Raw genomic sequence first — 9,413 nt, 5'->3', positions numbered from 1 at the left:
GTGCTAGATTTGGTATATAGGCTAAGGGTTAGGGGTTAGGGTCAGGGTAAGGGTCAGGATCAGGGTCAGGGTCAATATCAGTGTCAGGGTTATGGTTAGGGTCAGGGTCAGTGTCAGGGTTATGGTTAGGGTTTGGGTTAGGGTCAGGGTCAGGGTCAGGTTCAGGTTCAGGTTCAGGGTCAGGGTCACTGTCAGGGTTATGGTTAGTGTTAGGGTCAGGGTTAGGGTTAGAGTCTGGGTTAGGGTTAGGTTTAGAGTCAGGGTTAGGCAGAGGACAGCAGGGATGGAGCAGGTAAAGTGAAGAAACCATTTACCACGCTAACGTGGTTCAGTGACCAAGATGGTTCCTGGGCCAGGTCTGGAACTAGGCTTATGGGTGTTTTAATGGTGGTGGGCAGTGGGAACTTGGTGCAAAAAGAAACAACTTACTCTCAAAGGTGACTTGTGAACAAGGAGAGTTTGTGGAATATATCTCCAACAAGCTTCTCTATCCTTAACCTTAATCTTAACATGTTCTTGCTCAAGACCTGACCCTAATTCTAAACATCCATATCTGATCTGATTCCTAGCTCAAACCAAAAATTTAATCCTTCCCCTAAACACAGCCCTAACACTAACCCTAATACTAGACTATGTCTTAGCCCAACCATAAGAATATTCCAAGCCCAATTCTAAACCTAGCTTGAAGTCTAACCATGATCCTAGTATTAACCATAATCTCAACCCCAATACTAACCTAGCATCAACCCCTTACCCTTACCTTTGGTATAATCTTAACTATATCCATAACCCTTTCTCAAACTAACCCTAAGCCTAGCCTTAAATTTAACCATAAATGTAGCCACAACCCTAACCATAATGCATGCATAGCTCCAGTCCTACCATAATCTAATAATACGCATAACCCTATCCTTAGATACAACTGATAATCTTTCACTAAACATATCCCTAACCCTAGCCTTAAACATAAATCTAACCATAACTCTAAAGATAAAACTAACACTAGCCACTAGATTTAATTATCTTATACCAAGACCTTATCTAAACTCAAGCCTAACCTAAACCCTCACCATAGCTTTAACCCCATCACTAACGCAAGATACCTCCCACCTTGATGTAGGAGAAAACCCATGTGCATGCTGTACCAGCGCATCTCTATGTGCTGAAGCTCTAGAAGTTTGGTGTCTGTACTAGCAGATCCATATGTGCTATTTTAGGGACATTAATGCACTGTTGTGCAATACATGCATGTGCTATCCTGTACTAGTACAGTCATGTGTGGTGCTGTTCTACATCAGTGCATACTGCAGTACCAGCACATCCATGTGAATTAGTACATCCATGTGGGCTGCTGTACTGGTGCATTTGTATGTAGTGTTGGACTAGCTCATTCATGTACTCTGCAGTATTAGTTGATCCACATGTGCAAAATATTGTGTGCTGCTGTACTAGGATATCTGTGACCAGTAGGTATGTCCTGCTGTACTAGTCCACCCATGTGTACTGCTGTGCCAGTACACCCATTTGCACTGTTCTAATAGTAGGTTCATGTGCAGTAATGTGCTAGTAAATCAGTATCACTAATGTCTATTGCATATTTGTGTACAACTATATAGTAAACCTGTTCGCACCACCGTATTAGCAGATCCAAGTGGACCTCTGTACTAGTACATCACTGCAAGCTGCTGTACTAGTCAGTCCATGTGCGCTTCTCTTCTGGTAATTCAGTCTCTCTGCTGTAGTAATACACCCATGTACCCTGCTTTATTAGGACATCCATGTTCGTGGATGGACGAGGACACGTGTGCACTGCTGTGCAGAGGAATTCTGGTAGAAGCATCGTATCCAGGGTGAACATCAGAATGAAGTGGTTGCTTTTCACTGTATCCAGGGTAAACATCAGAACAAAGTGGTTGCTTTTCACTGTATCCAGGGTAAACATCAGAACAAAGTGGTTGCTTTTCACTGTATCCAGGGTGAACATTAGAATGAAGTAGTTGCCTTTCACTGTATCCAGGGTGAACATCAGAACAAAGTGGTTGCTTTTCACTGTATCCAGTGTGAACATTAGAATGAAGTAGTTGCCTTTCACTGTATCCAGGGTGATCATCAGAATGAATAGCTGTTTTCTAGAAGTGCTTTGACCTTGAAGAAGTCATTGTAGAAAACAGCAATTGTTTTTTGTTGTCTATAGAGCTGTTTTTCTGAAGGAACTTTACAGCTTTTGCATGACTTTGGTCACAAGACGGTCCTGGCGCACCTGGAATGTCTTGCGTCATTGAGTACAGCAAACAATGCACAATAAGGACTAAAGCTGCAGAGGTGTGAAGTTTCCCTTCATGAAACATGTGGATTGGATCAGGGGCTTTGGTATGAGGAACTTATTTTACCCATAAACAACTTTTGGGTAACAATCAATAAATAGGCTTCTGCACGGCTGTTCTAGGTTCAGTACATTGAGGCTGAACCTCCTCCCGCTGCCACAGAGCCTGGATTACATTCTGGAGGGACCCTCTTTTTTTTATCATCCTACCTAAGTCAGAACACAGACACTGCTGTACTAGGATATCCATGCGCACTACTGTACTGATATCCTGTACTGTATTACAACATCATGCGTGTATTGCTGTAACATTACTTCCATGTTCACCACTGTGACAGTTCATTGGTGTGCGGGGCTGTACCAGTGCACCAATGCATCTCTGTACTACTACATCCATTAGTGCTGCTGTTCTATACATCCACGAGCATGAGTGCATTCCTGTGTGCAGGTATACCAGTACATTATGTGCACAGTTGTACTAGGATAAACAGGTACACTGCTATTCTAGTAATCTATGCTGTTGTTCTAGTACATCCATGTATGCTGTACTAGTTCATCCATGTGCTCTGCTTTACTACTGTGTCTATGTGCCCTACTGAGCTAGTCCATCCGTGTAGAGTAGTACCTTTACATTTTTTGGTAGTGATAAACTAATACACCCACATGCATTGCTGCTCTAGCACAGCTGTGTTCACTGTTATCTACTACACCATGTGTCCTGTGATATTGTACTAGATCATCTATTTTTGCTACCATCCTAGTAAATCCCAGTGTGCTGCTGCAGGGGAGCATCCCTGAACACTGCTGTGCTGGTACAACATGTGTGCCGCTGCAGTGGGGCAGCCTGGGCACTGCTGTGCTGGTACATCATGTATGCTGTTGCAGTGGGGCAGCCTGGGCATTGCTGTGCTGGTACATCAGGTGTGCCGCTGCAGTGGGGTAGCCTGGGCACTGCTGTGCAGGTACAGCGTGTGTGCCGCTGCAGTGGGGCAGCCTGGGCACTGCTGTGCTGGTACAGCAGATGTGCTGCTGCAGTGGGGTAGCCTGGGCACTGCTGTGCAGGTACAGCAGGTGTGCCGCTGCAGTGGGGTAGCCTGGGCACTGCTGTGCAGGTACAGCGTGTGTGCCGCTGCAGTGGGGCAGCCTGGGCACTGCTGTGCTGGTACAGCAGATGTGCTGCTGCAGTGGGGTAGCCTGGGCACTGCTGTGCAGGTACAGCAGGTGTGCCGCTGCAGTGGGGTAGCCTGGGCACTGCTGTACAGGTACAGCGTGTGTGCCGCTGCAGTGGGGCAGCCTGGGCACTGCTGTGCTGGTACAGCAGATGTGCCGCTGCAGTGGGGTAGCCTGGGCACTGCTGTACAGGTACAGCGTGTGTGCCGCTGCAGTGGGGTAGCCTGGGCATTGCTGTGCAGGTACAGCAGGTGTGCCGCTGCAGTGGGGCAGCCTGGGCACTGCTGTGCTGGTACAGCAGGTGTGCCGCTGCAGTGGGGCAGCCTGGGCACTGCTGTGCTGGTACAGCAGATGTGCCGCTGCAGTGGGGTAGCCTGGGCACTGCTGTGCTAGTGTATTGGGTGTGCTGCTGTTCTGTCTTTTTGTCTTTATCTGTGGTTTTCCTCCTTTTTCTTTCTGTCATTCTTTTTGTCCTTTCTTCGTCTTTCTTTCAGTCTGTTTTCATTTCTCCTTCCTGTACACCCTCCTTTCACCTCGTCTGTCCTTTATCTTCTTCTTTCAGGTTTTCTTCTTTCTGTCATTCTTTCTTGTTTATTTCTTCCTTTCTTTTTCCTTTACTTTCTTTTATCTTTTTCTTTTTTCCTTTCACTCTGCCTTTTTTTGTTTTTCTTCATTTTCATCTTTTTTCCACATTTCTTTCTGAATGCTGTCTTTCCTTTATTTGTTTCATCTCTCTTTTAGGCATTTTTCTTTATTTTTCATTTGTTTTTGAGATTGTAATTTCTCCCTTCAAACGCTCCCATATTCTCTCCACCTGCCTTTTTTTATATTTCCTCCTTTCTTCCTTCCACTCTTCCTGCCTCTTCTTTCAGAGCTCTTTCTCTCATTTATTCCTCCCTCCCTGCCTTTCTTTCTCCTGATCATTCTGTCTTTGCTTCTTCATCTCTATCTTCCGTTCTTCCTTTCTTCTTTCTTCCTTGCTCTCCTTTTTCTGTATTTTCTATTTTCACTCATTCATCTTTCATCCTTTGTTTTTCTTCCTCTTTGTTCGCTTTCCCTTTGCTGTCTTTGTTTTCTTTCTTTTCTTTTCCTTTCTTTCCATCTTTAATTTTCTTTTCTGTCCTTTATTTCTTCTTTTATTTCTCTGTTTTCCTGTCTTTTGTTTCTCTTTGTTCTATTTATCTTCCTGTTTTTCATTCTTCCTTCCTGCCTCTCCCTTCCTTCCTGCCTCTCTCTTCTTTCCTGTCTCTCCCTTCCTTCCTGCCTCTCTCTTCTTTCCTGTCTCTCCCTTCCTTCCTGCCTCTCTCTTCCTTCCTGCCTCTCTCTTCCTTCCTGCCTCTCTCTTCTTTCCTGCCTTTCTCTTCCTTCCTGGCTTACTCTCTTCCTTCCTGCCTCTCTCTTCCTTCCTGCCTCTCTCTTCCTTCCTGTCTCTCCCTTCCTTCCTGCCTCTCTCTTCCTTCCTGCCTCTCTCTTCCTTCCTGCCTCTCTCTTCCTTCCTGCCTCTCTCTTCCTTCCTGCCTCTCTCTTCCTTCCTGCCTCTCTCTTCCTTCCTGCCTCTCTCTTCCTTCCTGCCTCTCTCTTCCTTCCTGCCTTTCTCTTCCTTCCTGGCTTACTCTCTTCCTTCCTGCCTCTCTCTTCCTTCCTGCCTCTCTCTTCCTTCCTGGCTTCCTTAATTTCCTTTCTACCTTTTTTCTTTATCAAATTCTTTGTTTTTCTTCATTCTCTTTTTTACTTCCTACCTTTTCTCTTTTATGTCTTCTGTTTCTACCCGCCCTTATTCAGCTCTTTCTTTAGTTTTTCCTTTTTATAGCATCATTTCCTTTTTTCTGTTTTTTCTTTCATTTTTTTCTGTTTTTATTTCTATCTTTGTTCCCTTTTGACTCTCTTCCTTTAACCTGTCTTTTCATTCTTTATTCATTTTCCAACTTCCTTTCTTTATTCTTCTTTTTCTGTCTATTTCTCTGTTTTGCCTTTTATTTTGTCTTTCTATATTCCCATCTTCATTATTTTTTTTTATTTTGTTCTTTCCTCCTTCCTTTCAGTCTGTATTTTGTTTGTCCTTCTTCCTTTTACCCTTTCATCCTTTCCTGAATTCCTCTTTCCTACATTTTTCTGTCCTTTCTTCCAGTTTGTTTCTTTCTTTTCTTGTCTTTTGTTTGTTGTTGTTTATATATTCCTACTTTTCACTCTTTCTTTTTGTCTTTTTCTCTCTTGGTATCTTTCAACCTTTCCTTTCATTTTCTGTGTTTCTTTTTCCTTGAATTCTCATATTTTTCTTACTACTTTTTGTCTTTCAATTTTTCTTTCAGTCTTCTGCAAGTCTTCCTTTTTCTTTCTTTCTTTTTTCTATCTTTCATTCTCTCTTTTCACCCTTCTTTGGGTTTTTGCTTTTTATTTCTTTGTTTCTTTTAACTTTTCTCTCCCTTCTAATTGCCTTTCCTCTTTTCTTTTTTTCTGTCATTTTCAAATTTTTCTTTGTTTTTCTTTCTTAATTCATTTTCTCCTTTCTTTGTTTTATTTCCTTTCTTTTTTTCCTTCTTTCTGATTTCTTTTTTCTTTTCTATTTTTTTCTTTTTGTCTTTCTTTTTATTCTGTTATTTCTTTCTGTTTTACCTTTTCTTTTTCTGTTCCTGTCTTTATTTTTGTCCTTGCTTTCTCTATTCTTGTTTTTACCTTCTCTATTTCTGTCTGGTTTATTTTCTTTCTGAATTTCTCTGCCTTTTCATGTTTTCATTCTTTGCTCTCTTCCTGTCTCTTTGTCTCCATTTTCTTCAATCTTAGTCTTTTGTTCTTCCTTTCTTCCTTTCTTATCCTCCATCTTTTGCTCATCTTTTTTCTTTTTCTCTTTCTTGCTTTGTTTTACATTTTTTTGGCTGTATTTCTATATTTCTTCCTGTCTTTTTCTTCTTTCTGTATTTCTTTCCTCTTTTCTGTCTTTTTGCTTTCTTAATTATTTTTTCATATTTTGTTCTTTCATTCTTATTTCTTCCTTTTTCTTTCTTCATCTTTGTTTCTTCTTTTTTTATTTTATGTCTCTTTTTATCTTGCTTTCTCTTTTTTCCCTTTTTTTGTCTCCTTTCTTTCTGCCTTCCCATCTTTGTTTCTCCATTTCTGTGTCTTTCTTCCTGTTTTATTTCTGTTTTTCTTTATTCTTTTTCTTTCTGTCTATCTTTTATTCATTATTTTTCTTCCTTCCTTTCCTTCTTTGTCTTTTTTCTTTTGTTGCCTTTTTTCTTTTTTACTTCCCTCTTTCCTTTTTTCTGTGTTTCATTCTCTCTTCCTTTTTTTTTTTTTTTTTTTTTTTGTTGTTGCTGTTGTTTTGTTTTTCAAGACAGGGTTTCTCTGTGTAGTTTTGGGCCATCCTGGAACTCACTTGTAAGCCCAGGCTGGCCTTGAATTTACAAAGATCTGCCTGCCTCTGCCTCCCCAGTGCTGGGATTAAAGGAGTACACCACCACCACCTGGCTTTTTTTTTCAAAGATTTATTTATTATGTATATAGAAGAGGGTGCCAGATCTCATTACAGATGGTTGTGAGCCACCATGTGGGTGCTGGAAATTGAACTCAGGACCTCTGCAAGAGCAGTCAGTGCTTTTAACCTCTGAGGCATCTCTCCAGCCCCTCTCTCTTCCATTTTCACTTTCCTTTCTTCTCTCTTCCTTCTTTCTGTCCACCTGTCTTTGTCTTTCTTAATTATTTCCTGTCTTTATTTCAGTGTTTCTTTTCTCTTCCTTCCTTTGTTTTCATTTCTTTTCTTCTTTCAGTCTGTTTTTTTCTTTCTTCCTTTCTTTCTGTCAATTTTCTTTTTTCTGCATTTACTGTTGTACTAGACTACACACTGTAGTTAGAGTTTTCCTGCCTGGCCCGCAGTCAGGACAAATCTCTCTCACCCGCCAGGCCCATAGACACTTAGACCCAACCAAGTAAACACACAGAAACTTATATTGCTTACAAACGGTATGGCTGTGGCAGGCTTCTTGCTATCTAGTTCTTATATCTTAAATTAACCCATTTCTGTTAGTCTATAAGTTGCCACATGGCTCGTGGCTTACCAGTACCTTACATCTTGCTTGTCATAGTGGCGGCTCACATTATCTCTCTGCCTCCACCTTCCACTTCCCAGAATTCTCTTTTCTGCTTGTCTCGCCTATATTTCATGTCTGGCTACTGGCCAATCAGCATTTTATTTATACAGAGCAATATCCACAGCACTTCCCCTTTTCTTTTTTTTTTTTAAAGGAAGGTTAACTTCCACATAGTAAAATTACAGATAACAAAACAATTATCAAGCAAGAATTACATTTACAATATCTAGTCTATTTATAATATCTAGTCTATTAGTATTTGGCAAAATTAAAGAAGACATGCTATCTATCCTATATTTGTGAGTCTAAGGTTTAATATCTAACTTATCTTTTATCATAGCTAAGGAAAATTATACCTATCTAGTCTTCAACTACATCAAAGACCTCAGAAGGTTATACTATTACCTGAGAAATGGGAAAAGGATGCAATCAACTTTTGAGAGTCTTGCAAGAGTAGACAGAGACATCTGGCAGTCTGGACAGTCATCTAAAATTCTTCTGTAAAGTTGGGGCATCAATGAAAATGAATGCACAACATACCCAAACTTATGAGACACAAAGAAAGTTCATAGCACTAAGTGCCTACATAAAGAATTTCAAGAGATCTCATACTAGTGACTTAACAGCACACCTGAAAGCTCTAGAATAAAAAGAAGCAGATAACAGAAAATAATCACACTGAGGAATAAAACTAATAAAATAGAAACAAAGATAACAATACAAAGAATCAATTAAACAAATGGTTGGTTCTTCTAAAAAATCCAACAAAATAGATAAACCCTTATCCAAACTAACTAAAAGGCAGAGAGAAAATATCCAAATCAACAAAATCAAAAATGAAAAGGGGGACATAACAACAGACTCTGAGGAAATACAGAAAATCATTAGGTAGTACTTCAAAAACCCGTTCTCCACAAAATTGGAAAATCTAAAAGAAATTGACAAATTTCTTGATAGATACCACTTACCTAAGTTAAATCAAGATCAGATCAATAATTTAAATATACCGATAACCCCGAAGGGAAAAGAAACAGTCATTAAAAGAATCCAAACCACAAAAAAGCCCAAGGCCAAATGGTTTTAGTGCAGAATTCTACCAGATTTTCAAAAAAGAACTAATACCAATACTCCTCAAATTATTCCACCAAGTAGAAACAAAAGGAATATTGCCAAATTCTTTCCATGAGGCCACAGTCATCCTGATACAAAGACCCAACAAAGAAAGAGAATTAAAGATCAATTTCACTCATGAACATTGATGCAAAAATTCTCAATAAAATACTGGCAAACTGAATCCAAGAATACATCAAAAAGATCATCCACCATGATCAAGTAGGCTTCATCCCAGGGACGCAAGGATGGTTCAACATAGAAAAATTTATCAATGTAATCCACCATATAAACAAACTAAAAGGAAAAAAAACTATATTATCATCTCCTTAGATGCCAAAAAAGCCTTTGACAAAATCCAACACTCCTTCATGATAAAAGTCTTGGGGAGATCAAGGATACAAGGGACATACTACACATAATAAAAGCAATATACAACAAGCCAATTGCCAACATCAAATTAAATAGAGAGAAACTCAAAGTTATTCCAATAAAATCAGTAACAAGACAAGGCTGTCCACTTTTTCCATAACTATTCAATATAGTACTTGAAGTTCTAGCTAGAGCAATAAGACAACAAAAGGAGATCAAAGGGATACAAATTGGAAAAGAAGAAGTCCAAGTATTGCTATTTGAGATGGTATGATAGTATACATAAGTGACCCCAAAAATTCCACAATGGAACTTCTACAGATAAACACCTTAAGTAAATTGGGTGGATACAA

The sequence above is a fragment of the Onychomys torridus genome, chromosome 4 (assembly GCF_903995425.1).
Source record: "Onychomys torridus chromosome 4, mOncTor1.1, whole genome shotgun sequence".
Lineage (NCBI taxonomy): Eukaryota > Metazoa > Chordata > Mammalia > Rodentia > Cricetidae > Onychomys > Onychomys torridus.
The sequence above is the reverse complement of the archived record's forward strand: the minus strand, read 5'-3'. Positions refer to the sequence as shown.